The sequence below is a fragment of the Schistocerca nitens genome, unplaced genomic scaffold (genome assembly GCF_023898315.1).
Source record: "Schistocerca nitens isolate TAMUIC-IGC-003100 unplaced genomic scaffold, iqSchNite1.1 HiC_scaffold_84, whole genome shotgun sequence".
NCBI lineage: Eukaryota > Metazoa > Arthropoda > Insecta > Orthoptera > Acrididae > Schistocerca > Schistocerca nitens.
This window is the reverse complement of record NW_026045629.1, coordinates 1-26985: the sequence shown is the minus strand read 5'-3', so window position 1 is coordinate 26985 and position 26985 is coordinate 1. Positions and strand designations below refer to the sequence as shown.

Sequence of the window (26985 nt, the reverse complement as noted above, 5' to 3'; positions counted from 1 at the left end):
TAAGTCTCATAATCTTAAGGTCGTGAGTTCGATCCTCACCCGGGGCATTTAATTTGCTGTACATCATGGCTGAATTAACGGCGTTGCTGTTGCTAGGGAACGAACTTAATTGTCGTTCGTTATCCACAAGGAGGCTACACCTCAGCGTCAATATGTTTATTTCCAATTATGACAACGTACAACTTTGATCTTTCTCTTCCCTTGTTATGAGTAAAATAATGAATAGTCAATTTCGAGCTGTGCGCCATGCCAGTCTGTAGGCGCAAATATGCTCGCAAACAGAGAACACCACTGAGACCAGATTCAGCACGAAATACGAGAGGAGACGGAGAAGATCTCACGCTTATCGAGCAAATCCGGTGTGGTCTAGTGGCTAGGATACCTGGCTTTCACCCAGGAGGCCCGGGTTCGATTCCCGGTACCGGAACGGAAGTTTTTGCGCACACAACGCTCCATGTTTTGGCCTTCGAACTGTCGTTTGTCGCCCACCCTCCGGAGCTTCGGCCGAACGTAATCGGGGAAAACAGGCACATGATGCAATTACTGTCGGCACCGGAATAAAGGGAGAAGTGGCACTGGTCCGCTGTTGGGCTGCTACCAGCGTCAGTGGGAAGTCGGTGAAGTCGCCAGTTGCGGCAGAAGCCAGCTGTTACCGTAGTACGCCTACACACGCGTTCCAGTTATTCACATTGCTTGCAGCCGCTCCATCCACAACAAGGGTGAGCCCGGATAGCTCAGTCGGTAGAGCATTAGGCTTTTAACCTAAGGGTCCAGGGTTCAAGTCCCTGTCCGGGCGAAGATTTTAACGTTTCCGCAATGGCTCGTCTCGTAGCGATGGTAGCCCTGCCGTAATCAGTGCACAGAGTTCGTTTCCTGTCAACATTCTGCGCAGACCGGTTGCATTTCTCACGATTCCAGGGAAACTTCAGTTACGAGCAGTCGTGGCCGAGTGGTTAAGGCGTCTGACTAGAAATCAGATTCCCTCTGGGAGCGTAGGTTCGAGTCCTACCGACTGCGTCGGTTTTTTTCTTTTTTTGTTTAAGAAGAACGAGCAGAAAATTTCGCAGTTTGCCTGTCGTTTTGGTACCTCTCCACACCTCGCCTCTCACAGCCGTTTATAGTGCCTGTCATTTTGATAAGGGCGAATTCCAAGCGTCAGCTTTCGCGTCAGCCGAGCAAAGTCGGGACAAGTCGGGACATACTACAGGATGGTCTGCGTGGAGCAACGACGAAAAAAACCTTCATGTAACAGCACGCGGCTCACATACTCATACGAAAAAACCAGCGCCACTTGCGGTGGCCGGGAATCGAACCCGGATCAACTGCTTGAAAGGCAACTATGCTCACCATTACACCACCACCGCACTGCCGCTGCTCGCAACGCCCCGCTGTGTCGGCTTCCCGCCCGCCAGCAGCGGCCCACGGTGATAGTAGCTGCAGGCGCTTTTCGAGGTAGGAGGGTGCATCCACACGCATTCGGGTAGCGCCTCCACGCACGCTGCGTCTTTGGGCAAGACTAGTCGCCGCGGCCGCAAGGTTACTCACACGATAGTGATGAGCATTCGTTTTAAGGCAATGTAGTGGAGGACTCCACGTGTGTAGCACTTTTTTCGGTTGTATCCGACGTCGCTGGGTGGCAATCCCACTTTCCCATGCAGAAAAGTGCTCGGGAAGCACGGGCAGCTTGTCGAGCATCGGTGGTTCAATGGCATGTGCCTCAGTAGTGCAGTAGGCAGCGCGTAAGTCTCATAATCGTAAGGCTTGCCGGCACGATAGCTCAGCGTGTTCGGTCTGAGAGTTATCTGCCCTCTGTAATAAAAGACCGAGTCAACGATGAACTTGAACGGGCGTCATCGGACGTCCGCCCCCAACAAATGCAACGAAAGAAATGAGAACAAAAAAAAAATTGGTGAATGCTCGCTTAGCATGCGGACGGCCCGGGTTCGATTCCCGGCCGATGCATCGTTCTGCTGTTCTCGCTATAATGCTGCCGCGCCGATTCCTCGCCTGAGCTGCGTCAGCCTCAGGAATGTATAGCAGGATTCGCTGTGAGAAGAACCATACACGCAGCACGCAGTAGACCGTACCTGGACGGTCGCGTGCTATTTCTGAACTCTAACGTCGGCCTGGCCCAACAGGCCGCTGTGTTCAGGTGCCGCAAGGGCGATGTACTGTAACCTCGGGCAGTGCTGCGTTCCGTTGAAAAAGCTGCGGCAGCAGTTTAATCTAGCAAGTAGGGAAAGCACGTGTAGCAACACAACAGATTCTTGAGAAAGCGCAAACTGTCTATCTCTAATATGCGAGACTTACCAAGTTTCCTGTAACGTTGCTTGCAACGTGCCTCGGTAGCGCAGTAGGTAGCGCGTAAGTCTCATAATCTTAAGGTCGTGAGTTCGATCCTCACCCGGGGCATTTAATTTGCTGTACATCATGGCTGAATTAACGGCGTTGCTGTTGCTAGGGAACGAACTTAATTGTCGTTCGTTATCCACAAGGAGGCTACACCTCAGCGTCAATATGTTTATTTCCAATTATGACAACGTACAACTTTGATCTTTCTCTTCCCTTGTTATGAGTAAAATAATGAATAGTCAATTTCGAGCTGTGCGCCATGCCAGTCTGTAGGCGCAAATATGCTCGCAAACAGAGAACACCACTGAGACCAGATTCAGCACGAAATACGAGAGGAGACGGAGAAGATCTCACGCTTATCGAGCAAATCCGGTGTGGTCTAGTGGCTAGGATACCTGGCTTTCACCCAGGAGGCCCGGGTTCGATTCCCGGTACCGGAACGGAAGTTTTTGCGCACACAACGCTCCATGTTTTGGCCTTCGAACTGTCGTTTGTCGCCCACCCTCCGGAGCTTCGGCCGAACGTAATCGGGGAAAACAGGCACATGATGCAATTACTGTCGGCACCGGAATAAAGGGAGAAGTGGCACTGGTCCGCTGTTGGGCTGCTACCAGCGTCAGTGGGAAGTCGGTGAAGTCGCCAGTTGCGGCAGAAGCCAGCTGTTACCGTAGTACGCCTACACACGCGTTCCAGTTATTCACATTGCTTGCAGCCGCTCCATCCACAACAAGGGTGAGCCCGGATAGCTCAGTCGGTAGAGCATTAGGCTTTTAACCTAAGGGTCCAGGGTTCAAGTCCCTGTCCGGGCGAAGATTTTAACGTTTCCGCAATGGCTCGTCTCGTAGCGATGGTAGCCCTGCCGTAATCAGTGCACAGAGTTCGTTTCCTGTCAACATTCTGCGCAGACCGGTTGCATTTCTCACGATTCCAGGGAAACTTCAGTTACGAGCAGTCGTGGCCGAGTGGTTAAGGCGTCTGACTAGAAATCAGATTCCCTCTGGGAGCGTAGGTTCGAGTCCTACCGACTGCGTCGGTTTTTTTCTTTTTTTGTTTAAGAAGAACGAGCAGAAAATTTCGCAGTTTGCCTGTCGTTTTGGTACCTCTCCACACCTCGCCTCTCACAGCCGTTTATAGTGCCTGTCATTTTGATAAGGGCGAATTCCAAGCGTCAGCTTTCGCGTCAGCCGAGCAAAGTCGGGACAAGTCGGGACATACTACAGGATGGTCTGCGTGGAGCAACGACGAAAAAAACCTTCATGTAACAGCACGCGGCTCACATACTCATACGAAAAAACCAGCGCCACTTGCGGTGGCCGGGAATCGAACCCGGATCAACTGCTTGGAAGGCAACTATGCTCACCATTACACCACCACCGCACTGCCGCTGCTCGCAACGCCCCGCTGTGTCGGCTTCCCGCCCGCCAGCAGCGGCCCACGGTGATAGTAGCTGCAGGCGCTTTTCGAGGTAGGAGGGTGCATCCACACGCATTCGGGTAGCGCCTCCACGCACGCTGCGTCTTTGGGCAAGACTAGTCGCCGCGGCCGCAAGGTTACTCACACGATAGTGATGAGCATTCGTTTTAAGGCAATGTAGTGGAGGACTCCACGTGTGTAGCACTTTTTTCGGTTGTATCCGACGTCGCTGGGTGGCAATCCCACTTTCCCATGCAGAAAAGTGCTCGGGAAGCACGGGCAGCTTGTCGAGCATCGGTGGTTCAATGGCATGTGCCTCAGTAGTGCAGTAGGCAGCGCGTAAGTCTCATAATCGTAAGGCTTGCCGGCACGATAGCTCAGCGTGTTCGGTCTGAGAGTTATCTGCCCTCTGTAATAAAAGACCGAGTCAACGATGAACTTGAACGGGCGTCATCGGACGTCCGCCCCCAACAAATGCAACGAAAGAAATGAGAACAAAAAAAAAATTGGTGAATGCTCGCTTAGCATGCGGACGGCCCGGGTTCGATTCCCGGCCGATGCATCGTTCTGCTGTTCTCGCTATAATGCTGCCGCGCCGATTCCTCGCCTGAGCTGCGTCAGCCTCAGGAATGTATAGCAGGATTCGCTGTGAGAAGAACCATACACGCAGCACGCAGTAGACCGTACCTGGACGGTCGCGTGCTATTTCTGAACTCTAACGTCGGCCTGGCCCAACAGGCCGCTGTGTTCAGGTGCCGCAAGGGCGATGTACTGTAACCTCGGGCAGTGCTGCGTTCCGTTGAAAAAGCTGCGGCAGCAGTTTAATCTAGCAAGTAGGGAAAGCACGTGTAGCAACACAACAGATTCTTGAGAAAGCGCAAACTGTCTATCTCTAATATGCGAGACTTACCAAGTTTCCTGTAACGTTGCTTGCAACGTGCCTCGGTAGCGCAGTAGGTAGCGCGTAAGTCTCATAATCTTAAGGTCGTGAGTTCGATCCTCACCCGGGGCATTTAATTTGCTGTACATCATGGCTGAATTAACGGCGTTGCTGTTGCTAGGGAACGAACTTAATTGTCGTTCGTTATCCACAAGGAGGCTACACCTCAGCGTCAATATGTTTATTTCCAATTATGACAACGTACAACTTTGATCTTTCTCTTCCCTTGTTATGAGTAAAATAATGAATAGTCAATTTCGAGCTGTGCGCCATGCCAGTCTGTAGGCGCAAATATGCTCGCAAACAGAGAACACCACTGAGACCAGATTCAGCACGAAATACGAGAGGAGACGGAGAAGATCTCACGCTTATCGAGCAAATCCGGTGTGGTCTAGTGGCTAGGATACCTGGCTTTCACCCAGGAGGCCCGGGTTCGATTCCCGGTACCGGAACGGAAGTTTTTGCGCACACAACGCTCCATGTTTTGGCCTTCGAACTGTCGTTTGTCGCCCACCCTCCGGAGCTTCGGCCGAACGTAATCGGGGAAAACAGGCACATGATGCAATTACTGTCGGCACCGGAATAAAGGGAGAAGTGGCACTGGTCCGCTGTTGGGCTGCTACCAGCGTCAGTGGGAAGTCGGTGAAGTCGCCAGTTGCGGCAGAAGCCAGCTGTTACCGTAGTACGCCTACACACGCGTTCCAGTTATTCACATTGCTTGCAGCCGCTCCATCCACAACAAGGGTGAGCCCGGATAGCTCAGTCGGTAGAGCATTAGGCTTTTAACCTAAGGGTCCAGGGTTCAAGTCCCTGTCCGGGCGAAGATTTTAACGTTTCCGCAATGGCTCGTCTCGTAGCGATGGTAGCCCTGCCGTAATCAGTGCACAGAGTTCGTTTCCTGTCAACATTCTGCGCAGACCGGTTGCATTTCTCACGATTCCAGGGAAACTTCAGTTACGAGCAGTCGTGGCCGAGTGGTTAAGGCGTCTGACTAGAAATCAGATTCCCTCTGGGAGCGTAGGTTCGAGTCCTACCGACTGCGTCGGTTTTTTTCTTTTTTTGTTTAAGAAGAACGAGCAGAAAATTTCGCAGTTTGCCTGTCGTTTTGGTACCTCTCCACACCTCGCCTCTCACAGCCGTTTATAGTGCCTGTCATTTTGATAAGGGCGAATTCCAAGCGTCAGCTTTCGCGTCAGCCGAGCAAAGTCGGGACAAGTCGGGACATACTACAGGATGGTCTGCGTGGAGCAACGACGAAAAAAACCTTCATGTAACAGCACGCGGCTCACATACTCATACGAAAAAACCAGCGCCACTTGCGGTGGCCGGGAATCGAACCCGGATCAACTGCTTGGAAGGCAACTATGCTCACCATTACACCACCACCGCACTGCCGCTGCTCGCAACGCCCCGCTGTGTCGGCTTCCCGCCCGCCAGCAGCGGCCCACGGTGATAGTAGCTGCAGGCGCTTTTCGAGGTAGGAGGGTGCATCCACACGCATTCGGGTAGCGCCTCCACGCACGCTGCGTCTTTGGGCAAGACTAGTCGCCGCGGCCGCAAGGTTACTCACACGATAGTGATGAGCATTCGTTTTAAGGCAATGTAGTGGAGGACTCCACGTGTGTAGCACTTTTTTCGGTTGTATCCGACGTCGCTGGGTGGCAATCCCACTTTCCCATGCAGAAAAGTGCTCGGGAAGCACGGGCAGCTTGTCGAGCATCGGTGGTTCAATGGCATGTGCCTCAGTAGTGCAGTAGGCAGCGCGTAAGTCTCATAATCGTAAGGCTTGCCGGCACGATAGCTCAGCGTGTTCGGTCTGAGAGTTATCTGCCCTCTGTAATAAAAGACCGAGTCAACGATGAACTTGAACGGGCGTCATCGGACGTCCGCCCCCAACAAATGCAACGAAAGAAATGAGAACAAAAAAAAAAATTGGTGAATGCTCGCTTAGCATGCGGACGGCCCGGGTTCGATTCCCGGCCGATGCATCGTTCTGCTGTTCTCGCTATAATGCTGCCGCGCCGATTCCTCGCCTGAGCTGCGTCAGCCTCAGGAATGTATAGCAGGATTCGCTGTGAGAAGAACCATACACGCAGCACGCAGTAGACCGTACCTGGACGGTCGCGTGCTATTTCTGAACTCTAACGTCGGCCTGGCCCAACAGGCCGCTGTGTTCAGGTGCCGCAAGGGCGATGTACTGTAACCTCGGGCAGTGCTGCGTTCCGTTGAAAAAGCTGCGGCAGCAGTTTAATCTAGCAAGTAGGGAAAGCACGTGTAGCAACACAACAGATTCTTGAGAAAGCGCAAACTGTCTATCTCTAATATGCGAGACTTACCAAGTTTCCTGTAACGTTGCTTGCAACGTGCCTCGGTAGCGCAGTAGGTAGCGCGTAAGTCTCATAATCTTAAGGTCGTGAGTTCGATCCTCACCCGGGGCATTTAATTTGCTGTACATCATGGCTGAATTAACGGCGTTGCTGTTGCTAGGGAACGAACTTAATTGTCGTTCGTTATCCACAAGGAGGCTACACCTCAGCGTCAATATGTTTATTTCCAATTATGACAACGTACAACTTTGATCTTTCTCTTCCCTTGTTATGAGTAAAATAATGAATAGTCAATTTCGAGCTGTGCGCCATGCCAGTCTGTAGGCGCAAATATGCTCGCAAACAGAGAACACCACTGAGACCAGATTCAGCACGAAATACGAGAGGAGACGGAGAAGATCTCACGCTTATCGAGCAAATCCGGTGTGGTCTAGTGGCTAGGATACCTGGCTTTCACCCAGGAGGCCCGGGTTCGATTCCCGGTACCGGAACGGAAGTTTTTGCGCACACAACGCTCCATGTTTTGGCCTTCGAACTGTCGTTTGTCGCCCACCCTCCGGAGCTTCGGCCGAACGTAATCGGGGAAAACAGGCACATGATGCAATTACTGTCGGCACCGGAATAAAGGGAGAAGTGGCACTGGTCCGCTGTTGGGCTGCTACCAGCGTCAGTGGGAAGTCGGTGAAGTCGCCAGTTGCGGCAGAAGCCAGCTGTTACCGTAGTACGCCTACACACGCGTTCCAGTTATTCACATTGCTTGCAGCCGCTCCATCCACAACAAGGGTGAGCCCGGATAGCTCAGTCGGTAGAGCATTAGGCTTTTAACCTAAGGGTCCAGGGTTCAAGTCCCTGTCCGGGCGAAGATTTTAACGTTTCCGCAATGGCTCGTCTCGTAGCGATGGTAGCCCTGCCGTAATCAGTGCACAGAGTTCGTTTCCTGTCAACATTCTGCGCAGACCGGTTGCATTTCTCACGATTCCAGGGAAACTTCAGTTACGAGCAGTCGTGGCCGAGTGGTTAAGGCGTCTGACTAGAAATCAGATTCCCTCTGGGAGCGTAGGTTCGAGTCCTACCGACTGCGTCGGTTTTTTTCTTTTTTTGTTTAAGAAGAACGAGCAGAAAATTTCGCAGTTTGCCTGTCGTTTTGGTACCTCTCCACACCTCGCCTCTCACAGCCGTTTATAGTGCCTGTCATTTTGATAAGGGCGAATTCCAAGCGTCAGCTTTCGCGTCAGCCGAGCAAAGTCGGGACAAGTCGGGACATACTACAGGATGGTCTGCGTGGAGCAACGACGAAAAAAACCTTCATGTAACAGCACGCGGCTCACATACTCATACGAAAAAACCAGCGCCACTTGCGGTGGCCGGGAATCGAACCCGGATCAACTGCTTGGAAGGCAACTATGCTCACCATTACACCACCACCGCACTGCCGCTGCTCGCAACGCCCCGCTGTGTCGGCTTCCCGCCCGCCAGCAGCGGCCCACGGTGATAGTAGCTGCAGGCGCTTTTCGAGGTAGGAGGGTGCATCCACACGCATTCGGGTAGCGCCTCCACGCACGCTGCGTCTTTGGGCAAGACTAGTCGCCGCGGCCGCAAGGTTACTCACACGATAGTGATGAGCATTCGTTTTAAGGCAATGTAGTGGAGGACTCCACGTGTGTAGCACTTTTTTCGGTTGTATCCGACGTCGCTGGGTGGCAATCCCACTTTCCCATGCAGAAAAGTGCTCGGGAAGCACGGGCAGCTTGTCGAGCATCGGTGGTTCAATGGCATGTGCCTCAGTAGTGCAGTAGGCAGCGCGTAAGTCTCATAATCGTAAGGCTTGCCGGCACGATAGCTCAGCGTGTTCGGTCTGAGAGTTATCTGCCCTCTGTAATAAAAGACCGAGTCAACGATGAACTTGAACGGGCGTCATCGGACGTCCGCCCCCAACAAATGCAACGAAAGAAATGAGAACAAAAAAAAAATTGGTGAATGCTCGCTTAGCATGCGGACGGCCCGGGTTCGATTCCCGGCCGATGCATCGTTCTGCTGTTCTCGCTATAATGCTGCCGCGCCGATTCCTCGCCTGAGCTGCGTCAGCCTCAGGAATGTATAGCAGGATTCGCTGTGAGAAGAACCATACACGCAGCACGCAGTAGACCGTACCTGGACGGTCGCGTGCTATTTCTGAACTCTAACGTCGGCCTGGCCCAACAGGCCGCTGTGTTCAGGTGCCGCAAGGGCGATGTACTGTAACCTCGGGCAGTGCTGCGTTCCGTTGAAAAAGCTGCGGCAGCAGTTTAATCTAGCAAGTAGGGAAAGCACGTGTAGCAACACAACAGATTCTTGAGAAAGCGCAAACTGTCTATCTCTAATATGCGAGACTTACCAAGTTTCCTGTAACGTTGCTTGCAACGTGCCTCGGTAGCGCAGTAGGTAGCGCGTAAGTCTCATAATCTTAAGGTCGTGAGTTCGATCCTCACCCGGGGCATTTAATTTGCTGTACATCATGGCTGAATTAACGGCGTTGCTGTTGCTAGGGAACGAACTTAATTGTCGTTCGTTATCCACAAGGAGGCTACACCTCAGCGTCAATATGTTTATTTCCAATTATGACAACGTACAACTTTGATCTTTCTCTTCCCTTGTTATGAGTAAAATAATGAATAGTCAATTTCGAGCTGTGCGCCATGCCAGTCTGTAGGCGCAAATATGCTCGCAAACAGAGAACACCACTGAGACCAGATTCAGCACGAAATACGAGAGGAGACGGAGAAGATCTCACGCTTATCGAGCAAATCCGGTGTGGTCTAGTGGCTAGGATACCTGGCTTTCACCCAGGAGGCCCGGGTTCGATTCCCGGTACCGGAACGGAAGTTTTTGCGCACACAACGCTCCATGTTTTGGCCTTCGAACTGTCGTTTGTCGCCCACCCTCCGGAGCTTCGGCCGAACGTAATCGGGGAAAACAGGCACATGATGCAATTACTGTCGGCACCGGAATAAAGGGAGAAGTGGCACTGGTCCGCTGTTGGGCTGCTACCAGCGTCAGTGGGAAGTCGGTGAAGTCGCCAGTTGCGGCAGAAGCCAGCTGTTACCGTAGTACGCCTACACACGCGTTCCAGTTATTCACATTGCTTGCAGCCGCTCCATCCACAACAAGGGTGAGCCCGGATAGCTCAGTCGGTAGAGCATTAGGCTTTTAACCTAAGGGTCCAGGGTTCAAGTCCCTGTCCGGGCGAAGATTTTAACGTTTCCGCAATGGCTCGTCTCGTAGCGATGGTAGCCCTGCCGTAATCAGTGCACAGAGTTCGTTTCCTGTCAACATTCTGCGCAGACCGGTTGCATTTCTCACGATTCCAGGGAAACTTCAGTTACGAGCAGTCGTGGCCGAGTGGTTAAGGCGTCTGACTAGAAATCAGATTCCCTCTGGGAGCGTAGGTTCGAGTCCTACCGACTGCGTCGGTTTTTTTCTTTTTTTGTTTAAGAAGAACGAGCAGAAAATTTCGCAGTTTGCCTGTCGTTTTGGTACCTCTCCACACCTCGCCTCTCACAGCCGTTTATAGTGCCTGTCATTTTGATAAGGGCGAATTCCAAGCGTCAGCTTTCGCGTCAGCCGAGCAAAGTCGGGACAAGTCGGGACATACTACAGGATGGTCTGCGTGGAGCAACGACGAAAAAAACCTTCATGTAACAGCACGCGGCTCACATACTCATACGAAAAAACCAGCGCCACTTGCGGTGGCCGGGAATCGAACCCGGATCAACTGCTTGGAAGGCAACTATGCTCACCATTACACCACCACCGCACTGCCGCTGCTCGCAACGCCCCGCTGTGTCGGCTTCCCGCCCGCCAGCAGCGGCCCACGGTGATAGTAGCTGCAGGCGCTTTTCGAGGTAGGAGGGTGCATCCACACGCATTCGGGTAGCGCCTCCACGCACGCTGCGTCTTTGGGCAAGACTAGTCGCCGCGGCCGCAAGGTTACTCACACGATAGTGATGAGCATTCGTTTTAAGGCAATGTAGTGGAGGACTCCACGTGTGTAGCACTTTTTTCGGTTGTATCCGACGTCGCTGGGTGGCAATCCCACTTTCCCATGCAGAAAAGTGCTCGGGAAGCACGGGCAGCTTGTCGAGCATCGGTGGTTCAATGGCATGTGCCTCAGTAGTGCAGTAGGCAGCGCGTAAGTCTCATAATCGTAAGGCTTGCCGGCACGATAGCTCAGCGTGTTCGGTCTGAGAGTTATCTGCCCTCTGTAATAAAAGACCGAGTCAACGATGAACTTGAACGGGCGTCATCGGACGTCCGCCCCCAACAAATGCAACGAAAGAAATGAGAACAAAAAAAAAATTGGTGAATGCTCGCTTAGCATGCGGACGGCCCGGGTTCGATTCCCGGCCGATGCATCGTTCTGCTGTTCTCGCTATAATGCTGCCGCGCCGATTCCTCGCCTGAGCTGCGTCAGCCTCAGGAATGTATAGCAGGATTCGCTGTGAGAAGAACCATACACGCAGCACGCAGTAGACCGTACCTGGACGGTCGCGTGCTATTTCTGAACTCTAACGTCGGCCTGGCCCAACAGGCCGCTGTGTTCAGGTGCCGCAAGGGCGATGTACTGTAACCTCGGGCAGTGCTGCGTTCCGTTGAAAAAGCTGCGGCAGCAGTTTAATCTAGCAAGTAGGGAAAGCACGTGTAGCAACACAACAGATTCTTGAGAAAGCGCAAACTGTCTATCTCTAATATGCGAGACTTACCAAGTTTCCTGTAACGTTGCTTGCAACGTGCCTCGGTAGCGCAGTAGGTAGCGCGTAAGTCTCATAATCTTAAGGTCGTGAGTTCGATCCTCACCCGGGGCATTTAATTTGCTGTACATCATGGCTGAATTAACGGCGTTGCTGTTGCTAGGGAACGAACTTAATTGTCGTTCGTTATCCACAAGGAGGCTACACCTCAGCGTCAATATGTTTATTTCCAATTATGACAACGTACAACTTTGATCTTTCTCTTCCCTTGTTATGAGTAAAATAATGAATAGTCAATTTCGAGCTGTGCGCCATGCCAGTCTGTAGGCGCAAATATGCTCGCAAACAGAGAACACCACTGAGACCAGATTCAGCACGAAATACGAGAGGAGACGGAGAAGATCTCACGCTTATCGAGCAAATCCGGTGTGGTCTAGTGGCTAGGATACCTGGCTTTCACCCAGGAGGCCCGGGTTCGATTCCCGGTACCGGAACGGAAGTTTTTGCGCACACAACGCTCCATGTTTTGGCCTTCGAACTGTCGTTTGTCGCCCACCCTCCGGAGCTTCGGCCGAACGTAATCGGGGAAAACAGGCACATGATGCAATTACTGTCGGCACCGGAATAAAGGGAGAAGTGGCACTGGTCCGCTGTTGGGCTGCTACCAGCGTCAGTGGGAAGTCGGTGAAGTCGCCAGTTGCGGCAGAAGCCAGCTGTTACCGTAGTACGCCTACACACGCGTTCCAGTTATTCACATTGCTTGCAGCCGCTCCATCCACAACAAGGGTGAGCCCGGATAGCTCAGTCGGTAGAGCATTAGGCTTTTAACCTAAGGGTCCAGGGTTCAAGTCCCTGTCCGGGCGAAGATTTTAACGTTTCCGCAATGGCTCGTCTCGTAGCGATGGTAGCCCTGCCGTAATCAGTGCACAGAGTTCGTTTCCTGTCAACATTCTGCGCAGACCGGTTGCATTTCTCACGATTCCAGGGAAACTTCAGTTACGAGCAGTCGTGGCCGAGTGGTTAAGGCGTCTGACTAAAAATCAGATTCCCTCTGGGAGCGTAGGTTCGAGTCCTACCGACTGCGTCGGTTTTTTTCTTTTTTTGTTTAAGAAGAACGAGCAGAAAATTTCGCAGTTTGCCTGTCGTTTTGGTACCTCTCCACACCTCGCCTCTCACAGCCGTTTATAGTGCCTGTCATTTTGATAAGGGCGAATTCCAAGCGTCAGCTTTCGCGTCAGCCGAGCAAAGTCGGGACAAGTCGGGACATACTACAGGATGGTCTGCGTGGAGCAACGACGAAAAAAACCTTCATGTAACAGCACGCGGCTCACATACTCATACGAAAAAACCAGCGCCACTTGCGGTGGCCGGGAATCGAACCCGGATCAACTGCTTGGAAGGCAACTATGCTCACCATTACACCACCACCGCACTGCCGCTGCTCGCAACGCCCCGCTGTGTCGGCTTCCCGCCCGCCAGCAGCGGCCCACGGTGATAGTAGCTGCAGGCGCTTTTCGAGGTAGGAGGGTGCATCCACACGCATTCGGGTAGCGCCTCCACGCACGCTGCGTCTTTGGGCAAGACTAGTCGCCGCGGCCGCAAGGTTACTCACACGATAGTGATGAGCATTCGTTTTAAGGCAATGTAGTGGAGGACTCCACGTGTGTAGCACTTTTTTCGGTTGTATCCGACGTCGCTGGGTGGCAATCCCACTTTCCCATGCAGAAAAGTGCTCGGGAAGCACGGGCAGCTTGTCGAGCATCGGTGGTTCAATGGCATGTGCCTCAGTAGTGCAGTAGGCAGCGCGTAAGTCTCATAATCGTAAGGCTTGCCGGCACGATAGCTCAGCGTGTTCGGTCTGAGAGTTATCTGCCCTCTGTAATAAAAGACCGAGTCAACGATGAACTTGAACGGGCGTCATCGGACGTCCGCCCCCAACAAATGCAACGAAAGAAATGAGAACAAAAAAAAAATTGGTGAATGCTCGCTTAGCATGCGGACGGCCCGGGTTCGATTCCCGGCCGATGCATCGTTCTGCTGTTCTCGCTATAATGCTGCCGCGCCGATTCCTCGCCTGAGCTGCGTCAGCCTCAGGAATGTATAGCAGGATTCGCTGTGAGAAGAACCATACACGCAGCACGCAGTAGACCGTACCTGGACGGTCGCGTGCTATTTCTGAACTCTAACGTCGGCCTGGCCCAACAGGCCGCTGTGTTCAGGTGCCGCAAGGGCGATGTACTGTAACCTCGGGCAGTGCTGCGTTCCGTTGAAAAAGCTGCGGCAGCAGTTTAATCTAGCAAGTAGGGAAAGCACGTGTAGCAACACAACAGATTCTTGAGAAAGCGCAAACTGTCTATCTCTAATATGCGAGACTTACCAAGTTTCCTGTAACGTTGCTTGCAACGTGCCTCGGTAGCGCAGTAGGTAGCGCGTAAGTCTCATAATCTTAAGGTCGTGAGTTCGATCCTCACCCGGGGCATTTAATTTGCTGTACATCATGGCTGAATTAACGGCGTTGCTGTTGCTAGGGAACGAACTTAATTGTCGTTCGTTATCCACAAGGAGGCTACACCTCAGCGTCAATATGTTTATTTCCAATTATGACAACGTACAACTTTGATCTTTCTCTTCCCTTGTTATGAGTAAAATAATGAATAGTCAATTTCGAGCTGTGCGCCATGCCAGTCTGTAGGCGCAAATATGCTCGCAAACAGAGAACACCACTGAGACCAGATTCAGCACGAAATACGAGAGGAGACGGAGAAGATCTCACGCTTATCGAGCAAATCCGGTGTGGTCTAGTGGCTAGGATACCTGGCTTTCACCCAGGAGGCCCGGGTTCGATTCCCGGTACCGGAACGGAAGTTTTTGCGCACACAACGCTCCATGTTTTGGCCTTCGAACTGTCGTTTGTCGCCCACCCTCCGGAGCTTCGGCCGAACGTAATCGGGGAAAACAGGCACATGATGCAATTACTGTCGGCACCGGAATAAAGGGAGAAGTGGCACTGGTCCGCTGTTGGGCTGCTACCAGCGTCAGTGGGAAGTCGGTGAAGTCGCCAGTTGCGGCAGAAGCCAGCTGTTACCGTAGTACGCCTACACACGCGTTCCAGTTATTCACATTGCTTGCAGCCGCTCCATCCACAACAAGGGTGAGCCCGGATAGCTCAGTCGGTAGAGCATTAGGCTTTTAACCTAAGGGTCCAGGGTTCAAGTCCCTGTCCGGGCGAAGATTTTAACGTTTCCGCAATGGCTCGTCTCGTAGCGATGGTAGCCCTGCCGTAATCAGTGCACAGAGTTCGTTTCCTGTCAACATTCTGCGCAGACCGGTTGCATTTCTCACGATTCCAGGGAAACTTCAGTTACGAGCAGTCGTGGCCGAGTGGTTAAGGCGTCTGACTAGAAATCAGATTCCCTCTGGGAGCGTAGGTTCGAGTCCTACCGACTGCGTCGGTTTTTTTCTTTTTTTGTTTAAGAAGAACGAGCAGAAAATTTCGCAGTTTGCCTGTCGTTTTGGTACCTCTCCACACCTCGCCTCTCACAGCCGTTTATAGTGCCTGTCATTTTGATAAGGGCGAATTCCAAGCGTCAGCTTTCGCGTCAGCCGAGCAAAGTCGGGACAAGTCGGGACATACTACAGGATGGTCTGCGTGGAGCAACGACGAAAAAAACCTTCATGTAACAGCACGCGGCTCACATACTCATACGAAAAAACCAGCGCCACTTGCGGTGGCCGGGAATCGAACCCGGATCAACTGCTTGAAAGGCAACTATGCTCACCATTACACCACCACCGCACTGCCGCTGCTCGCAACGCCCCGCTGTGTCGGCTTCCCGCCCGCCAGCAGCGGCCCACGGTGATAGTAGCTGCAGGCGCTTTTCGAGGTAGGAGGGTGCATCCACACGCATTCGGGTAGCGCCTCCACGCACGCTGCGTCTTTGGGCAAGACTAGTCGCCGCGGCCGCAAGGTTACTCACACGATAGTGATGAGCATTCGTTTTAAGGCAATGTAGTGGAGGACTCCACGTGTGTAGCACTTTTTTCGGTTGTATCCGACGTCGCTGGGTGGCAATCCCACTTTCCCATGCAGAAAAGTGCTCGGGAAGCACGGGCAGCTTGTCGAGCATCGGTGGTTCAATGGCATGTGCCTCAGTAGTGCAGTAGGCAGCGCGTAAGTCTCATAATCGTAAGGCTTGCCGGCACGATAGCTCAGCGTGTTCGGTCTGAGAGTTATCTGCCCTCTGTAATAAAAGACCGAGTCAACGATGAACTTGAACGGGCGTCATCGGACGTCCGCCCCCAACAAATGCAACGAAAGAAATGAGAACAAAAAAAAAATTGGTGAATGCTCGCTTAGCATGCGGACGGCCCGGGTTCGATTCCCGGCCGATGCATCGTTCTGCTGTTCTCGCTATAATGCTGCCGCGCCGATTCCTCGCCTGAGCTGCGTCAGCCTCAGGAATGTATAGCAGGATTCGCTGTGAGAAGAACCATACACGCAGCACGCAGTAGACCGTACCTGGACGGTCGCGTGCTATTTCTGAACTCTAACGTCGGCCTGGCCCAACAGGCCGCTGTGTTCAGGTGCCGCAAGGGCGATGTACTGTAACCTCGGGCAGTGCTGCGTTCCGTTGAAAAAGCTGCGGCAGCAGTTTAATCTAGCAAGTAGGGAAAGCACGTGTAGCAACACAACAGATTCTTGAGAAAGCGCAAACTGTCTATCTCTAATATGCGAGACTTACCAAGTTTCCTGTAACGTTGCTTGCAACGTGCCTCGGTAGCGCAGTAGGTAGCGCGTAAGTCTCATAATCTTAAGGTCGTGAGTTCGATCCTCACCCGGGGCATTTAATTTGCTGTACATCATGGCTGAATTAACGGCGTTGCTGTTGCTAGGGAACGAACTTAATTGTCGTTCGTTATCCACAAGGAGGCTACACCTCAGCGTCAATATGTTTATTTCCAATTATGACAACGTACAACTTTGATCTTTCTCTTCCCTTGTTATGAGTAAAATAATGAATAGTCAATTTCGAGCTGTGCGCCATGCCAGTCTGTAGGCGCAAATATGCTCGCAAACAGAGAACACCACTGAGACCAGATTCAGCACGAAATACGAGAGGAGACGGAGAAGATCTCACGCTTATCGAGCAAATCCGGTGTGGTCTAGTGGCTAGGATACCTGGCTTTCACCCAGGAGGCCCGGGTTCGATTCCCGGTACCGGAACGGAAGTTTTTGCGCACACAACGCTCCATGTTTTGGCCTTCGAACTGTCGTTTGTCGCCCACCCTCCGGAGCTTCGGCCGAACGTAATCGGGGAAAACAGGCACATGATGCAATTACTGTCGGCACCGGAATAAAGGGAGAAGTGGCACTGGTCCGCTGTTGGGCTGCTACCAGCGTCAGTGGGAAGTCGGTGAAGTCGCCAGTTGCGGCAGAAGCCAGCTGTTACCGTAGTACGCCTACACACGCGTTCCAGTTATTCACATTGCTTGCAGCCGCTCCATCCACAACAAGGGTGAGCCCGGATAGCTCAGTCGGTAGAGCATTAGGCTTTTAACCTAAGGGTCCAGGGTTCAAGTCCCTGTCCGGGCGAAGATTTTAACGTTTCCGCAATGGCTCGTCTCGTAGCGATGGTAGCCCTGCCGTAATCAGTGCACAGAGTTCGTTTCCTGTCAACATTCTGCGCAGACCGGTTGCATTTCTCACGATTCCAGGGAAACTTCAGTTACGAGCAGTCGTGGCCGAGTGGTTAAGGCGTCTGACTAGAAATCAGATTCCCTCTGGGAGCGTAGGTTCGAGTCCTACCGACTGCGTCGGTTTTTTTCTTTTTTTGTTTAAGAAGAACGAGCAGAAAATTTCGCAGTTTGCCTGTCGTTTTGGTACCTCTCCACACCTCGCCTCTCACAGCCGTTTATAGTGCCTGTCATTTTGATAAGGGCGAATTCCAAGCGTCAGCTTTCGCGTCAGCCGAGCAAAGTCGGGACAAGTCGGGACATACTACAGGATGGTCTGCGTGGAGCAACGACGAAAAAAACCTTCATGTAACAGCACGCGGCTCACATACTCATACGAAAAAACCAGCGCCACTTGCGGTGGCCGGGAATCGAACCCGGATCAACTGCTTGAAAGGCAACTATGCTCACCATTACACCACCACCGCACTGCCGCTGCTCGCAACGCCCCGCTGTGTCGGCTTCCCGCCCGCCAGCAGCGGCCCACGGTGATAGTAGCTGCAGGCGCTTTTCGAGGTAGGAGGGTGCATCCACACGCATTCGGGTAGCGCCTCCACGCACGCTGCGTCTTTGGGCAAGACTAGTCGCCGCGGCCGCAAGGTTACTCACACGATAGTGATGAGCATTCGTTTTAAGGCAATGTAGTGGAGGACTCCACGTGTGTAGCACTTTTTTCGGTTGTATCCGACGTCGCTGGGTGGCAATCCCACTTTCCCATGCAGAAAAGTGCTCGGGAAGCACGGGCAGCTTGTCGAGCATCGGTGGTTCAATGGCATGTGCCTCAGTAGTGCAGTAGGCAGCGCGTAAGTCTCATAATCGTAAGGCTTGCCGGCACGATAGCTCAGCGTGTTCGGTCTGAGAGTTATCTGCCCTCTGTAATAAAAGACCGAGTCAACGATGAACTTGAACGGGCGTCATCGGACGTCCGCCCCCAACAAATGCAACGAAAGAAATGAGAACAAAAAAAAAATTGGTGAATGCTCGCTTAGCATGCGGACGGCCCGGGTTCGATTCCCGGCCGATGCATCGTTCTGCTGTTCTCGCTATAATGCTGCCGCGCCGATTCCTCGCCTGAGCTGCGTCAGCCTCAGGAATGTATAGCAGGATTCGCTGTGAGAAGAACCATACACGCAGCACGCAGTAGACCGTACCTGGACGGTCGCGTGCTATTTCTGAACTCTAACGTCGGCCTGGCCCAACAGGCCGCTGTGTTCAGGTGCCGCAAGGGCGATGTACTGTAACCTCGGGCAGTGCTGCGTTCCGTTGAAAAAGCTGCGGCAGCAGTTTAATCTAGCAAGTAGGGAAAGCACGTGTAGCAACACAACAGATTCTTGAGAAAGCGCAAACTGTCTATCTCTAATATGCGAGACTTACCAAGTTTCCTGTAACGTTGCTTGCAACGTGCCTCGGTAGCGCAGTAGGTAGCGCGTAAGTCTCATAATCTTAAGGTCGTGAGTTCGATCCTCACCCGGGGCATTTAATTTGCTGTACATCATGGCTGAATTAACGGCGTTGCTGTTGCTAGGGAACGAACTTAATTGTCGTTCGTTATCCACAAGGAGGCTACACCTCAGCGTCAATATGTTTATTTCCAATTATGACAACGTACAACTTTGATCTTTCTCTTCCCTTGTTATGAGTAAAATAATGAATAGTCAATTTCGAGCTGTGCGCCATGCCAGTCTGTAGGCGCAAATATGCTCGCAAACAGAGAACACCACTGAGACCAGATTCAGCACGAAATACGAGAGGAGACGGAGAAGATCTCACGCTTATCGAGCAAATCCGGTGTGGTCTAGTGGCTAGGATACCTGGCTTTCACCCAGGAGGCCCGGGTTCGATTCCCGGTACCGGAACGGAAGTTTTTGCGCACACAACGCTCCATGTTTTGGCCTTCGAACTGTCGTTTGTCGCCCACCCTCCGGAGCTTCGGCCGAACGTAATCGGGGAAAACAGGCACATGATGCAATTACTGTCGGCACCGGAATAAAGGGAGAAGTGGCACTGGTCCGCTGTTGGGCTGCTACCAGCGTCAGTGGGAAGTCGGTGAAGTCGCCAGTTGCGGCAGAAGCCAGCTGTTACCGTAGTACGCCTACACACGCGTTCCAGTTATTCACATTGCTTGCAGCCGCTCCATCCACAACAAGGGTGAGCCCGGATAGCTCAGTCGGTAGAGCATTAGGCTTTTAACCTAAGGGTCCAGGGTTCAAGTCCCTGTCCGGGCGAAGATTTTAACGTTTCCGCAATGGCTCGTCTCGTAGCGATGGTAGCCCTGCCGTAATCAGTGCACAGAGTTCGTTTCCTGTCAACATTCTGCGCAGACCGGTTGCATTTCTCACGATTCCAGGGAAACTTCAGTTACGAGCAGTCGTGGCCGAGTGGTTAAGGCGTCTGACTAGAAATCAGATTCCCTCTGGGAGCGTAGGTTCGAGTCCTACCGACTGCGTCGGTTTTTTTCTTTTTTTGTTTAAGAAGAACGAGCAGAAAATTTCGCAGTTTGCCTGTCGTTTTGGTACCTCTCCACACCTCGCCTCTCACAGCCGTTTATAGTGCCTGTCATTTTGATAAGGGCGAATTCCAAGCGTCAGCTTTCGCGTCAGCCGAGCAAAGTCGGGACAAGTCGGGACATACTACAGGATGGTCTGCGTGGAGCAACGACGAAAAAAACCTTCATGTAACAGCACGCGGCTCACATACTCATACGAAAAAACCAGCGCCACTTGCGGTGGCCGGGAATCGAACCCGGATCAACTGCTTGAAAGGCAACTATGCTCACCATTACACCACCACCGCACTGCCGCTGCTCGCAACGCCCCGCTGTGTCGGCTTCCCGCCCGCCAGCAGCGGCCCACGGTGATAGTAGCTGCAGGCGCTTTTCGAGGTAGGAGGGTGCATCCACACGCATTCGGGTAGCGCCTCCACGCACGCTGCGTCTTTGGGCAAGACTAGTCGCCGCGGCCGCAAGGTTACTCACACGATAGTGATGAGCATTCGTTTTAAGGCAATGTAGTGGAGGACTCCACGTGTGTAGCACTTTTTTCGGTTGTATCCGACGTCGCTGGGTGGCAATCCCACTTTCCCATGCAGAAAAGTGCTCGGGAAGCACGGGCAGCTTGTCGAGCATCGGTGGTTCAATGGCATGTGCCTCAGTAGTGCAGTAGGCAGCGCGTAAGTCTCATAATCGTAAGGCTTGCCGGCACGATAGCTCAGCGTGTTCGGTCTGAGAGTTATCTGCCCTCTGTAATAAAAGACCGAGTCAACGATGAACTTGAACGGGCGTCATCGGACGTCCGCCCCCAACAAATGCAACGAAAGAAATGAGAACAAAAAAAAAATTGGTGAATGCTCGCTTAGCATGCGGACGGCCCGGGTTCGATTCCCGGCCGATGCATCGTTCTGCTGTTCTCGCTATAATGCTGCCGCGCCGATTCCTCGCCTGAGCTGCGTCAGCCTCAGGAATGTATAGCAGGATTCGCTGTGAGAAGAACCATACACGCAGCACGCAGTAGACCGTACCTGGACGGTCGCGTGCTATTTCTGAACTCTAACGTCGGCCTGGCCCAACAGGCCGCTGTGTTCAGGTGCCGCAAGGGCGATGTACTGTAACCTCGGGCAGTGCTGCGTTCCGTTGAAAAAGCTGCGGCAGCAGTTTAATCTAGCAAGTAGGGAAAGCACGTGTAGCAACACAACAGATTCTTGAGAAAGCGCAAACTGTCTATCTCTAATATGCGAGACTTACCAAGTTTCCTGTAACGTTGCTTGCAACGTGCCTCGGTAGCGCAGTAGGTAGCGCGTAAGTCTCATAATCTTAAGGTCGTGAGTTCGATCCTCACCCGGGGCATTTAATTTGCTGTACATCATGGCTGAATTAACGGCGTTGCTGTTGCTAGGGAACGAACTTAATTGTCGTTCGTTATCCACAAGGAGGCTACACCTCAGCGTCAATATGTTTATTTCCAATTATGACAACGTACAACTTTGATCTTTCTCTTCCCTTGTTATGAGTAAAATAATGAATAGTCAATTTCGAGCTGTGCGCCATGCCAGTCTGTAGGCGCAAATATGCTCGCAAACAGAGAACACCACTGAGACCAGATTCAGCACGAAATACGAGAGGAGACGGAGAAGATCTCACGCTTATCGAGCAAATCCGGTGTGGTCTAGTGGCTAGGATACCTGGCTTTCACCCAGGAGGCCCGGGTTCGATTCCCGGTACCGGAACGGAAGTTTTTGCGCACACAACGCTCCATGTTTTGGCCTTCGAACTGTCGTTTGTCGCCCACCCTCCGGAGCTTCGGCCGAACGTAATCGGGGAAAACAGGCACATGATGCAATTACTGTCGGCACCGGAATAAAGGGAGAAGTGGCACTGGTCCGCTGTTGGGCTGCTACCAGCGTCAGTGGGAAGTCGGTGAAGTCGCCAGTTGCGGCAGAAGCCAGCTGTTACCGTAGTACGCCTACACACGCGTTCCAGTTATTCACATTGCTTGCAGCCGCTCCATCCACAACAAGGGTGAGCCCGGATAGCTCAGTCGGTAGAGCATTAGGCTTTTAACCTAAGGGTCCAGGGTTCAAGTCCCTGTCCGGGCGAAGATTTTAACGTTTCCGCAATGGCTCGTCTCGTAGCGATGGTAGCCCTGCCGTAATCAGTGCACAGAGTTCGTTTCCTGTCAACATTCTGCGCAGACCGGTTGCATTTCTCACGATTCCAGGGAAACTTCAGTTACGAGCAGTCGTGGCCGAGTGGTTAAGGCGTCTGACTAGAAATCAGATTCCCTCTGGGAGCGTAGGTTCGAGTCCTACCGACTGCGTCGGTTTTTTTCTTTTTTTGTTTAAGAAGAACGAGCAGAAAATTTCGCAGTTTGCCTGTCGTTTTGGTACCTCTCCACACCTCGCCTCTCACAGCCGTTTATAGTGCCTGTCATTTTGATAAGGGCGAATTCCAAGCGTCAGCTTTCGCGTCAGCCGAGCAAAGTCGGGACAAGTCGGGACATACTACAGGATGGTCTGCGTGGAGCAACGACGAAAAAAACCTTCATGTAACAGCACGCGGCTCACATACTCATACGAAAAAACCAGCGCCACTTGCGGTGGCCGGGAATCGAACCCGGATCAACTGCTTGAAAGGCAACTATGCTCACCATTACACCACCACCGCACTGCCGCTGCTCGCAACGCCCCGCTGTGTCGGCTTCCCGCCCGCCAGCAGCGGCCCACGGTGATAGTAGCTGCAGGCGCTTTTCGAGGTAGGAGGGTGCATCCACACGCATTCGGGTAGCGCCTCCACGCACGCTGCGTCTTTGGGCAAGACTAGTCGCCGCGGCCGCAAGGTTACTCACACGATAGTGATGAGCATTCGTTTTAAGGCAATGTAGTGGAGGACTCCACGTGTGTAGCACTTTTTTCGGTTGTATCCGACGTCGCTGGGTGGCAATCCCACTTTCCCATGCAGAAAAGTGCTCGGGAAGCACGGGCAGCTTGTCGAGCATCGGTGGTTCAATGGCATGTGCCTCAGTAGTGCAGTAGGCAGCGCGTAAGTCTCATAATCGTAAGGCTTGCCGGCACGATAGCTCAGCGTGTTCGGTCTGAGAGTTATCTGCCCTCTGTAATAAAAGACCGAGTCAACGATGAACTTGAACGGGCGTCATCGGACGTCCGCCCCCAACAAATGCAACGAAAGAAATGAGAACAAAAAAAAAATTGGTGAATGCTCGCTTAGCATGCGGACGGCCCGGGTTCGATTCCCGGCCGATGCATCGTTCTGCTGTTCTCGCTATAATGCTGCCGCGCCGATTCCTCGCCTGAGCTGCGTCAGCCTCAGGAATGTATAGCAGGATTCGCTGTGAGAAGAACCATACACGCAGCACGCAGTAGACCGTACCTGGACGGTCGCGTGCTATTTCTGAACTCTAACGTCGGCCTGGCCCAACAGGCCGCTGTGTTCAGGTGCCGCAAGGGCGATGTACTGTAACCTCGGGCAGTGCTGCGTTCCGTTGAAAAAGCTGCGGCAGCAGTTTAATCTAGCAAGTAGGGAAAGCACGTGTAGCAACACAACAGATTCTTGAGAAAGCGCAAACTGTCTATCTCTAATATGCGAGACTTACCAAGTTTCCTGTAACGTTGCTTGCAACGTGCCTCGGTAGCGCAGTAGGTAGCGCGTAAGTCTCATAATCTTAAGGTCGTGAGTTCGATCCTCACCCGGGGCATTTAATTTGCTGTACATCATGGCTGAATTAACGGCGTTGCTGTTGCTAGGGAACGAACTTAATTGTCGTTCGTTATCCACAAGGAGGCTACACCTCAGCGTCAATATGTTTATTTCCAATTATGACAACGTACAACTTTGATCTTTCTCTTCCCTTGTTATGAGTAAAATAATGAATAGTCAATTTCGAGCTGTGCGCCATGCCAGTCTGTAGGCGCAAATATGCTCGCAAACAGAGAACACCACTGAGACCAGATTCAGCACGAAATACGAGAGGAGACGGAGAAGATCTCACGCTTATCGAGCAAATCCGGTGTGGTCTAGTGGCTAGGATACCTGGCTTTCACCCAGGAGGCCCGGGTTCGATTCCCGGTACCGGAACGGAAGTTTTTGCGCACACAACGCTCCATGTTTTGGCCTTCGAACTGTCGTTTGTCGCCCACCCTCCGGAGCTTCGGCCGAACGTAATCGGGGAAAACAGGCACATGATGCAATTACTGTCGGCACCGGAATAAAGGGAGAAGTGGCACTGGTCCGCTGTTGGGCTGCTACCAGCGTCAGTGGGAAGTCGGTGAAGTCGCCAGTTGCGGCAGAAGCCAGCTGTTACCGTAGTACGCCTACACACGCGTTCCAGTTATTCACATTGCTTGCAGCCGCTCCATCCACAACAAGGGTGAGCCCGGATAGCTCAGTCGGTAGAGCATTAGGCTTTTAACCTAAGGGTCCAGGGTTCAAGTCCCTGTCCGGGCGAAGATTTTAACGTTTCCGCAATGGCTCGTCTCGTAGCGATGGTAGCCCTGCCGTAATCAGTGCACAGAGTTCGTTTCCTGTCAACATTCTGCGCAGACCGGTTGCATTTCTCACGATTCCAGGGAAACTTCAGTTACGAGCAGTCGTGGCCGAGTGGTTAAGGCGTCTGACTAGAAATCAGATTCCCTCTGGGAGCGTAGGTTCGAGTCCTACCGACTGCGTCGGTTTTTTTCTTTTTTTGTTTAAGAAGAACGAGCAGAAAATTTCGCAGTTTGCCTGTCGTTTTGGTACCTCTCCACACCTCGCCTCTCACAGCCGTTTATAGTGCCTGTCATTTTGATAAGGGCGAATTCCAAGCGTCAGCTTTCGCGTCAGCCGAGCAAAGTCGGGACAAGTCGGGACATACTACAGGATGGTCTGCGTGGAGCAACGACGAAAAAAACCTTCATGTAACAGCACGCGGCTCACATACTCATACGAAAAAACCAGCGCCACTTGCGGTGGCCGGGAATCGAACCCGGATCAACTGCTTGAAAGGCAACTATGCTCACCATTACACCACCACCGCACTGCCGCTGCTCGCAACGCCCCGCTGTGTCGGCTTCCCGCCCGCCAGCAGCGGCCCACGGTGATAGTAGCTGCAGGCGCTTTTCGAGGTAGGAGGGTGCATCCACACGCATTCGGGTAGCGCCTCCACGCACGCTGCGTCTTTGGGCAAGACTAGTCGCCGCGGCCGCAAGGTTACTCACACGATAGTGATGAGCATTCGTTTTAAGGCAATGTAGTGGAGGACTCCACGTGTGTAGCACTTTTTTCGGTTGTATCCGACGTCGCTGGGTGGCAATCCCACTTTCCCATGCAGAAAAGTGCTCGGGAAGCACGGGCAGCTTGTCGAGCATCGGTGGTTCAATGGCATGTGCCTCAGTAGTGCAGTAGGCAGCGCGTAAGTCTCATAATCGTAAGGCTTGCCGGCACGATAGCTCAGCGTGTTCGGTCTGAGAGTTATCTGCCCTCTGTAATAAAAGACCGAGTCAACGATGAACTTGAACGGGCGTCATCGGACGTCCGCCCCCAACAAATGCAACGAAAGAAATGAGAACAAAAAAAAAATTGGTGAATGCTCGCTTAGCATGCGGACGGCCCGGGTTCGATTCCCGGCCGATGCATCGTTCTGCTGTTCTCGCTATAATGCTGCCGCGCCGATTCCTCGCCTGAGCTGCGTCAGCCTCAGGAATGTATAGCAGGATTCGCTGTGAGAAGAACCATACACGCAGCACGCAGTAGACCGTACCTGGACGGTCGCGTGCTATTTCTGAACTCTAACGTCGGCCTGGCCCAACAGGCCGCTGTGTTCAGGTGCCGCAAGGGCGATGTACTGTAACCTCGGGCAGTGCTGCGTTCCGTTGAAAAAGCTGCGGCAGCAGTTTAATCTAGCAAGTAGGGAAAGCACGTGTAGCAACACAACAGATTCTTGAGAAAGCGCAAACTGTCTATCTCTAATATGCGAGACTTACCAAGTTTCCTGTAACGTTGCTTGCAACGTGCCTCGGTAGCGCAGTAGGTAGCGCGTAAGTCTCATAATCTTAAGGTCGTGAGTTCGATCCTCACCCGGGGCATTTAATTTGCTGTACATCATGGCTGAATTAACGGCGTTGCTGTTGCTAGGGAACGAACTTAATTGTCGTTCGTTATCCACAAGGAGGCTACACCTCAGCGTCAATATGTTTATTTCCAATTATGACAACGTACAACTTTGATCTTTCTCTTCCCTTGTTATGAGTAAAATAATGAATAGTCAATTTCGAGCTGTGCGCCATGCCAGTCATGTAGGCGCAAATATGCTCGCAAACAGAGAACACCACTGAGACCAGATTCAGCACGAAATACGAGAGGAGACGGAGAAGATCTCACGCTTATCGAGCAAATCCGGTGTGGTCTAGTGGCTAGGATACCTGGCTTTCACCCAGGAGGCCCGGGTTCGATTCCCGGTACCGGAACGGAAGTTTTTGCGCACACAACGCTCCATGTTTTGGCCTTCGAACTGTCGTTTGTCGCCCACCCTCCGGAGCTTCGGCCGAACGTAATCGGGGGAAAACAGGCACATGATGCAATTACTGTCGGCACCGGAATAAAGGGAGAAGTGGCACTGGTCCGCTGTTGGGCTGCTACCAGCGTCAGTGGGAAGTCGGTGAAGTCGCCAGTTGCGGCAGAAGCCAGCTGTTACCGTAGTACGCCTACACACGCGTTCCAGTTATTCACATTGCTTGCAGCCGCTCCATCCACAACAAGGGTGAGCCCGGATAGCTCAGTCGGTAGAGCATTAGGCTTTTAACCTAAGGGTCCAGGGTTCAAGTCCCTGTCCGGGCGAAGATTTTAACGTTTCCGCAATGGCTCGTCTCGTAGCGATGGTAGCCCTGCCGTAATCAGTGCACAGAGTTCGTTTCCTGTCAACATTGCGCAGACCGGTTGCATTTCTCACGATTCCAGGGAAACTTCAGTTACGAGCAGTCGTGGCCGAGTGGTTAAGGCGTCTGACTA

At 52.6% G+C, this 26985-nt stretch overlaps 57 non-coding genes across 57 annotated transcripts; 46 read left to right on the top strand and 11 right to left on the bottom strand.

Moving 5' to 3' along the window:
• The first annotated feature begins 355 nt into the window (after positions 1 to 355).
• Positions 356 to 427, top strand: Trnae-uuc (transfer RNA glutamic acid (anticodon UUC)). The gene has a single exon. It is a non-coding gene; the product is annotated as a tRNA-Glu (tRNA).
• Positions 428 to 723: 296 nt separating this feature from the next.
• On the top strand, positions 724 to 796 carry Trnak-uuu (transfer RNA lysine (anticodon UUU)). Its single transcript has one exon. It is a non-coding gene; the product is annotated as a tRNA-Lys (tRNA).
• Positions 797 to 935: 139 nt separating this feature from the next.
• Positions 936 to 1017, top strand: Trnas-aga (transfer RNA serine (anticodon AGA)). The gene has a single exon. It is a non-coding gene; the product is annotated as a tRNA-Ser (tRNA).
• A 275-nt stretch (positions 1018 to 1292) lies between these two features.
• Positions 1293 to 1364, bottom strand: Trnae-uuc (transfer RNA glutamic acid (anticodon UUC)). Its single transcript has one exon. It is a non-coding gene; the product is annotated as a tRNA-Glu (tRNA).
• A 975-nt stretch (positions 1365 to 2339) lies between these two features.
• Positions 2340 to 2412, top strand: Trnam-cau (transfer RNA methionine (anticodon CAU)). Its single transcript has one exon. It is a non-coding gene; the product is annotated as a tRNA-Met (tRNA).
• Positions 2413 to 2720: 308 nt separating this feature from the next.
• Trnae-uuc (transfer RNA glutamic acid (anticodon UUC)) lies at positions 2721 to 2792 on the top strand. Its single transcript has one exon. It is a non-coding gene; the product is annotated as a tRNA-Glu (tRNA).
• A 296-nt stretch (positions 2793 to 3088) lies between these two features.
• Trnak-uuu (transfer RNA lysine (anticodon UUU)) lies at positions 3089 to 3161 on the top strand. The gene has a single exon. It is a non-coding gene; the product is annotated as a tRNA-Lys (tRNA).
• A 139-nt stretch (positions 3162 to 3300) lies between these two features.
• Positions 3301 to 3382, top strand: Trnas-aga (transfer RNA serine (anticodon AGA)). Its single transcript has one exon. It is a non-coding gene; the product is annotated as a tRNA-Ser (tRNA).
• A 275-nt stretch (positions 3383 to 3657) lies between these two features.
• Positions 3658 to 3729, bottom strand: Trnag-ucc (transfer RNA glycine (anticodon UCC)). Its single transcript has one exon. It is a non-coding gene; the product is annotated as a tRNA-Gly (tRNA).
• A 975-nt stretch (positions 3730 to 4704) lies between these two features.
• Positions 4705 to 4777, top strand: Trnam-cau (transfer RNA methionine (anticodon CAU)). Its single transcript has one exon. It is a non-coding gene; the product is annotated as a tRNA-Met (tRNA).
• A 308-nt stretch (positions 4778 to 5085) lies between these two features.
• On the top strand, positions 5086 to 5157 carry Trnae-uuc (transfer RNA glutamic acid (anticodon UUC)). The gene has a single exon. It is a non-coding gene; the product is annotated as a tRNA-Glu (tRNA).
• A 296-nt stretch (positions 5158 to 5453) lies between these two features.
• Trnak-uuu (transfer RNA lysine (anticodon UUU)) lies at positions 5454 to 5526 on the top strand. Its single transcript has one exon. It is a non-coding gene; the product is annotated as a tRNA-Lys (tRNA).
• A 139-nt stretch (positions 5527 to 5665) lies between these two features.
• Trnas-aga (transfer RNA serine (anticodon AGA)) lies at positions 5666 to 5747 on the top strand. The gene has a single exon. It is a non-coding gene; the product is annotated as a tRNA-Ser (tRNA).
• A 275-nt stretch (positions 5748 to 6022) lies between these two features.
• Positions 6023 to 6094, bottom strand: Trnag-ucc (transfer RNA glycine (anticodon UCC)). Its single transcript has one exon. It is a non-coding gene; the product is annotated as a tRNA-Gly (tRNA).
• A 976-nt stretch (positions 6095 to 7070) lies between these two features.
• On the top strand, positions 7071 to 7143 carry Trnam-cau (transfer RNA methionine (anticodon CAU)). Its single transcript has one exon. It is a non-coding gene; the product is annotated as a tRNA-Met (tRNA).
• Positions 7144 to 7451: 308 nt separating this feature from the next.
• On the top strand, positions 7452 to 7523 carry Trnae-uuc (transfer RNA glutamic acid (anticodon UUC)). The gene has a single exon. It is a non-coding gene; the product is annotated as a tRNA-Glu (tRNA).
• Positions 7524 to 7819: 296 nt separating this feature from the next.
• Positions 7820 to 7892, top strand: Trnak-uuu (transfer RNA lysine (anticodon UUU)). Its single transcript has one exon. It is a non-coding gene; the product is annotated as a tRNA-Lys (tRNA).
• A 139-nt stretch (positions 7893 to 8031) lies between these two features.
• On the top strand, positions 8032 to 8113 carry Trnas-aga (transfer RNA serine (anticodon AGA)). Its single transcript has one exon. It is a non-coding gene; the product is annotated as a tRNA-Ser (tRNA).
• A 275-nt stretch (positions 8114 to 8388) lies between these two features.
• On the bottom strand, positions 8389 to 8460 carry Trnag-ucc (transfer RNA glycine (anticodon UCC)). Its single transcript has one exon. It is a non-coding gene; the product is annotated as a tRNA-Gly (tRNA).
• Positions 8461 to 9435: 975 nt separating this feature from the next.
• On the top strand, positions 9436 to 9508 carry Trnam-cau (transfer RNA methionine (anticodon CAU)). The gene has a single exon. It is a non-coding gene; the product is annotated as a tRNA-Met (tRNA).
• A 308-nt stretch (positions 9509 to 9816) lies between these two features.
• Positions 9817 to 9888, top strand: Trnae-uuc (transfer RNA glutamic acid (anticodon UUC)). The gene has a single exon. It is a non-coding gene; the product is annotated as a tRNA-Glu (tRNA).
• A 296-nt stretch (positions 9889 to 10184) lies between these two features.
• Trnak-uuu (transfer RNA lysine (anticodon UUU)) lies at positions 10185 to 10257 on the top strand. Its single transcript has one exon. It is a non-coding gene; the product is annotated as a tRNA-Lys (tRNA).
• Positions 10258 to 10396: 139 nt separating this feature from the next.
• On the top strand, positions 10397 to 10478 carry Trnas-aga (transfer RNA serine (anticodon AGA)). Its single transcript has one exon. It is a non-coding gene; the product is annotated as a tRNA-Ser (tRNA).
• Positions 10479 to 10753: 275 nt separating this feature from the next.
• Trnag-ucc (transfer RNA glycine (anticodon UCC)) lies at positions 10754 to 10825 on the bottom strand. Its single transcript has one exon. It is a non-coding gene; the product is annotated as a tRNA-Gly (tRNA).
• Positions 10826 to 11800: 975 nt separating this feature from the next.
• Positions 11801 to 11873, top strand: Trnam-cau (transfer RNA methionine (anticodon CAU)). Its single transcript has one exon. It is a non-coding gene; the product is annotated as a tRNA-Met (tRNA).
• Positions 11874 to 12181: 308 nt separating this feature from the next.
• Positions 12182 to 12253, top strand: Trnae-uuc (transfer RNA glutamic acid (anticodon UUC)). The gene has a single exon. It is a non-coding gene; the product is annotated as a tRNA-Glu (tRNA).
• Positions 12254 to 12549: 296 nt separating this feature from the next.
• On the top strand, positions 12550 to 12622 carry Trnak-uuu (transfer RNA lysine (anticodon UUU)). Its single transcript has one exon. It is a non-coding gene; the product is annotated as a tRNA-Lys (tRNA).
• A 139-nt stretch (positions 12623 to 12761) lies between these two features.
• On the top strand, positions 12762 to 12843 carry Trnaf-aaa (transfer RNA phenylalanine (anticodon AAA)). Its single transcript has one exon. It is a non-coding gene; the product is annotated as a tRNA-Phe (tRNA).
• Positions 12844 to 13118: 275 nt separating this feature from the next.
• On the bottom strand, positions 13119 to 13190 carry Trnag-ucc (transfer RNA glycine (anticodon UCC)). Its single transcript has one exon. It is a non-coding gene; the product is annotated as a tRNA-Gly (tRNA).
• Positions 13191 to 14165: 975 nt separating this feature from the next.
• On the top strand, positions 14166 to 14238 carry Trnam-cau (transfer RNA methionine (anticodon CAU)). The gene has a single exon. It is a non-coding gene; the product is annotated as a tRNA-Met (tRNA).
• A 308-nt stretch (positions 14239 to 14546) lies between these two features.
• On the top strand, positions 14547 to 14618 carry Trnae-uuc (transfer RNA glutamic acid (anticodon UUC)). Its single transcript has one exon. It is a non-coding gene; the product is annotated as a tRNA-Glu (tRNA).
• A 296-nt stretch (positions 14619 to 14914) lies between these two features.
• Positions 14915 to 14987, top strand: Trnak-uuu (transfer RNA lysine (anticodon UUU)). The gene has a single exon. It is a non-coding gene; the product is annotated as a tRNA-Lys (tRNA).
• Positions 14988 to 15126: 139 nt separating this feature from the next.
• Positions 15127 to 15208, top strand: Trnas-aga (transfer RNA serine (anticodon AGA)). Its single transcript has one exon. It is a non-coding gene; the product is annotated as a tRNA-Ser (tRNA).
• A 275-nt stretch (positions 15209 to 15483) lies between these two features.
• Positions 15484 to 15555, bottom strand: Trnae-uuc (transfer RNA glutamic acid (anticodon UUC)). Its single transcript has one exon. It is a non-coding gene; the product is annotated as a tRNA-Glu (tRNA).
• A 975-nt stretch (positions 15556 to 16530) lies between these two features.
• Positions 16531 to 16603, top strand: Trnam-cau (transfer RNA methionine (anticodon CAU)). Its single transcript has one exon. It is a non-coding gene; the product is annotated as a tRNA-Met (tRNA).
• Positions 16604 to 16911: 308 nt separating this feature from the next.
• Trnae-uuc (transfer RNA glutamic acid (anticodon UUC)) lies at positions 16912 to 16983 on the top strand. The gene has a single exon. It is a non-coding gene; the product is annotated as a tRNA-Glu (tRNA).
• Positions 16984 to 17279: 296 nt separating this feature from the next.
• Trnak-uuu (transfer RNA lysine (anticodon UUU)) lies at positions 17280 to 17352 on the top strand. The gene has a single exon. It is a non-coding gene; the product is annotated as a tRNA-Lys (tRNA).
• A 139-nt stretch (positions 17353 to 17491) lies between these two features.
• On the top strand, positions 17492 to 17573 carry Trnas-aga (transfer RNA serine (anticodon AGA)). The gene has a single exon. It is a non-coding gene; the product is annotated as a tRNA-Ser (tRNA).
• Positions 17574 to 17848: 275 nt separating this feature from the next.
• Trnae-uuc (transfer RNA glutamic acid (anticodon UUC)) lies at positions 17849 to 17920 on the bottom strand. The gene has a single exon. It is a non-coding gene; the product is annotated as a tRNA-Glu (tRNA).
• A 975-nt stretch (positions 17921 to 18895) lies between these two features.
• On the top strand, positions 18896 to 18968 carry Trnam-cau (transfer RNA methionine (anticodon CAU)). Its single transcript has one exon. It is a non-coding gene; the product is annotated as a tRNA-Met (tRNA).
• Positions 18969 to 19276: 308 nt separating this feature from the next.
• On the top strand, positions 19277 to 19348 carry Trnae-uuc (transfer RNA glutamic acid (anticodon UUC)). The gene has a single exon. It is a non-coding gene; the product is annotated as a tRNA-Glu (tRNA).
• A 296-nt stretch (positions 19349 to 19644) lies between these two features.
• Trnak-uuu (transfer RNA lysine (anticodon UUU)) lies at positions 19645 to 19717 on the top strand. The gene has a single exon. It is a non-coding gene; the product is annotated as a tRNA-Lys (tRNA).
• Positions 19718 to 19856: 139 nt separating this feature from the next.
• Positions 19857 to 19938, top strand: Trnas-aga (transfer RNA serine (anticodon AGA)). The gene has a single exon. It is a non-coding gene; the product is annotated as a tRNA-Ser (tRNA).
• Positions 19939 to 20213: 275 nt separating this feature from the next.
• Trnae-uuc (transfer RNA glutamic acid (anticodon UUC)) lies at positions 20214 to 20285 on the bottom strand. Its single transcript has one exon. It is a non-coding gene; the product is annotated as a tRNA-Glu (tRNA).
• A 975-nt stretch (positions 20286 to 21260) lies between these two features.
• Trnam-cau (transfer RNA methionine (anticodon CAU)) lies at positions 21261 to 21333 on the top strand. The gene has a single exon. It is a non-coding gene; the product is annotated as a tRNA-Met (tRNA).
• Positions 21334 to 21641: 308 nt separating this feature from the next.
• On the top strand, positions 21642 to 21713 carry Trnae-uuc (transfer RNA glutamic acid (anticodon UUC)). Its single transcript has one exon. It is a non-coding gene; the product is annotated as a tRNA-Glu (tRNA).
• A 296-nt stretch (positions 21714 to 22009) lies between these two features.
• Trnak-uuu (transfer RNA lysine (anticodon UUU)) lies at positions 22010 to 22082 on the top strand. The gene has a single exon. It is a non-coding gene; the product is annotated as a tRNA-Lys (tRNA).
• Positions 22083 to 22221: 139 nt separating this feature from the next.
• Positions 22222 to 22303, top strand: Trnas-aga (transfer RNA serine (anticodon AGA)). The gene has a single exon. It is a non-coding gene; the product is annotated as a tRNA-Ser (tRNA).
• Positions 22304 to 22578: 275 nt separating this feature from the next.
• Positions 22579 to 22650, bottom strand: Trnae-uuc (transfer RNA glutamic acid (anticodon UUC)). The gene has a single exon. It is a non-coding gene; the product is annotated as a tRNA-Glu (tRNA).
• Positions 22651 to 23625: 975 nt separating this feature from the next.
• Trnam-cau (transfer RNA methionine (anticodon CAU)) lies at positions 23626 to 23698 on the top strand. The gene has a single exon. It is a non-coding gene; the product is annotated as a tRNA-Met (tRNA).
• A 308-nt stretch (positions 23699 to 24006) lies between these two features.
• Positions 24007 to 24078, top strand: Trnae-uuc (transfer RNA glutamic acid (anticodon UUC)). Its single transcript has one exon. It is a non-coding gene; the product is annotated as a tRNA-Glu (tRNA).
• Positions 24079 to 24374: 296 nt separating this feature from the next.
• On the top strand, positions 24375 to 24447 carry Trnak-uuu (transfer RNA lysine (anticodon UUU)). Its single transcript has one exon. It is a non-coding gene; the product is annotated as a tRNA-Lys (tRNA).
• Positions 24448 to 24586: 139 nt separating this feature from the next.
• Positions 24587 to 24668, top strand: Trnas-aga (transfer RNA serine (anticodon AGA)). The gene has a single exon. It is a non-coding gene; the product is annotated as a tRNA-Ser (tRNA).
• Positions 24669 to 24943: 275 nt separating this feature from the next.
• Positions 24944 to 25015, bottom strand: Trnae-uuc (transfer RNA glutamic acid (anticodon UUC)). The gene has a single exon. It is a non-coding gene; the product is annotated as a tRNA-Glu (tRNA).
• Positions 25016 to 25990: 975 nt separating this feature from the next.
• On the top strand, positions 25991 to 26063 carry Trnam-cau (transfer RNA methionine (anticodon CAU)). The gene has a single exon. It is a non-coding gene; the product is annotated as a tRNA-Met (tRNA).
• A 309-nt stretch (positions 26064 to 26372) lies between these two features.
• On the top strand, positions 26373 to 26444 carry Trnae-uuc (transfer RNA glutamic acid (anticodon UUC)). Its single transcript has one exon. It is a non-coding gene; the product is annotated as a tRNA-Glu (tRNA).
• A 297-nt stretch (positions 26445 to 26741) lies between these two features.
• Trnak-uuu (transfer RNA lysine (anticodon UUU)) lies at positions 26742 to 26814 on the top strand. Its single transcript has one exon. It is a non-coding gene; the product is annotated as a tRNA-Lys (tRNA).
• Positions 26815 to 26985: the final 171 nt, after the last annotated feature.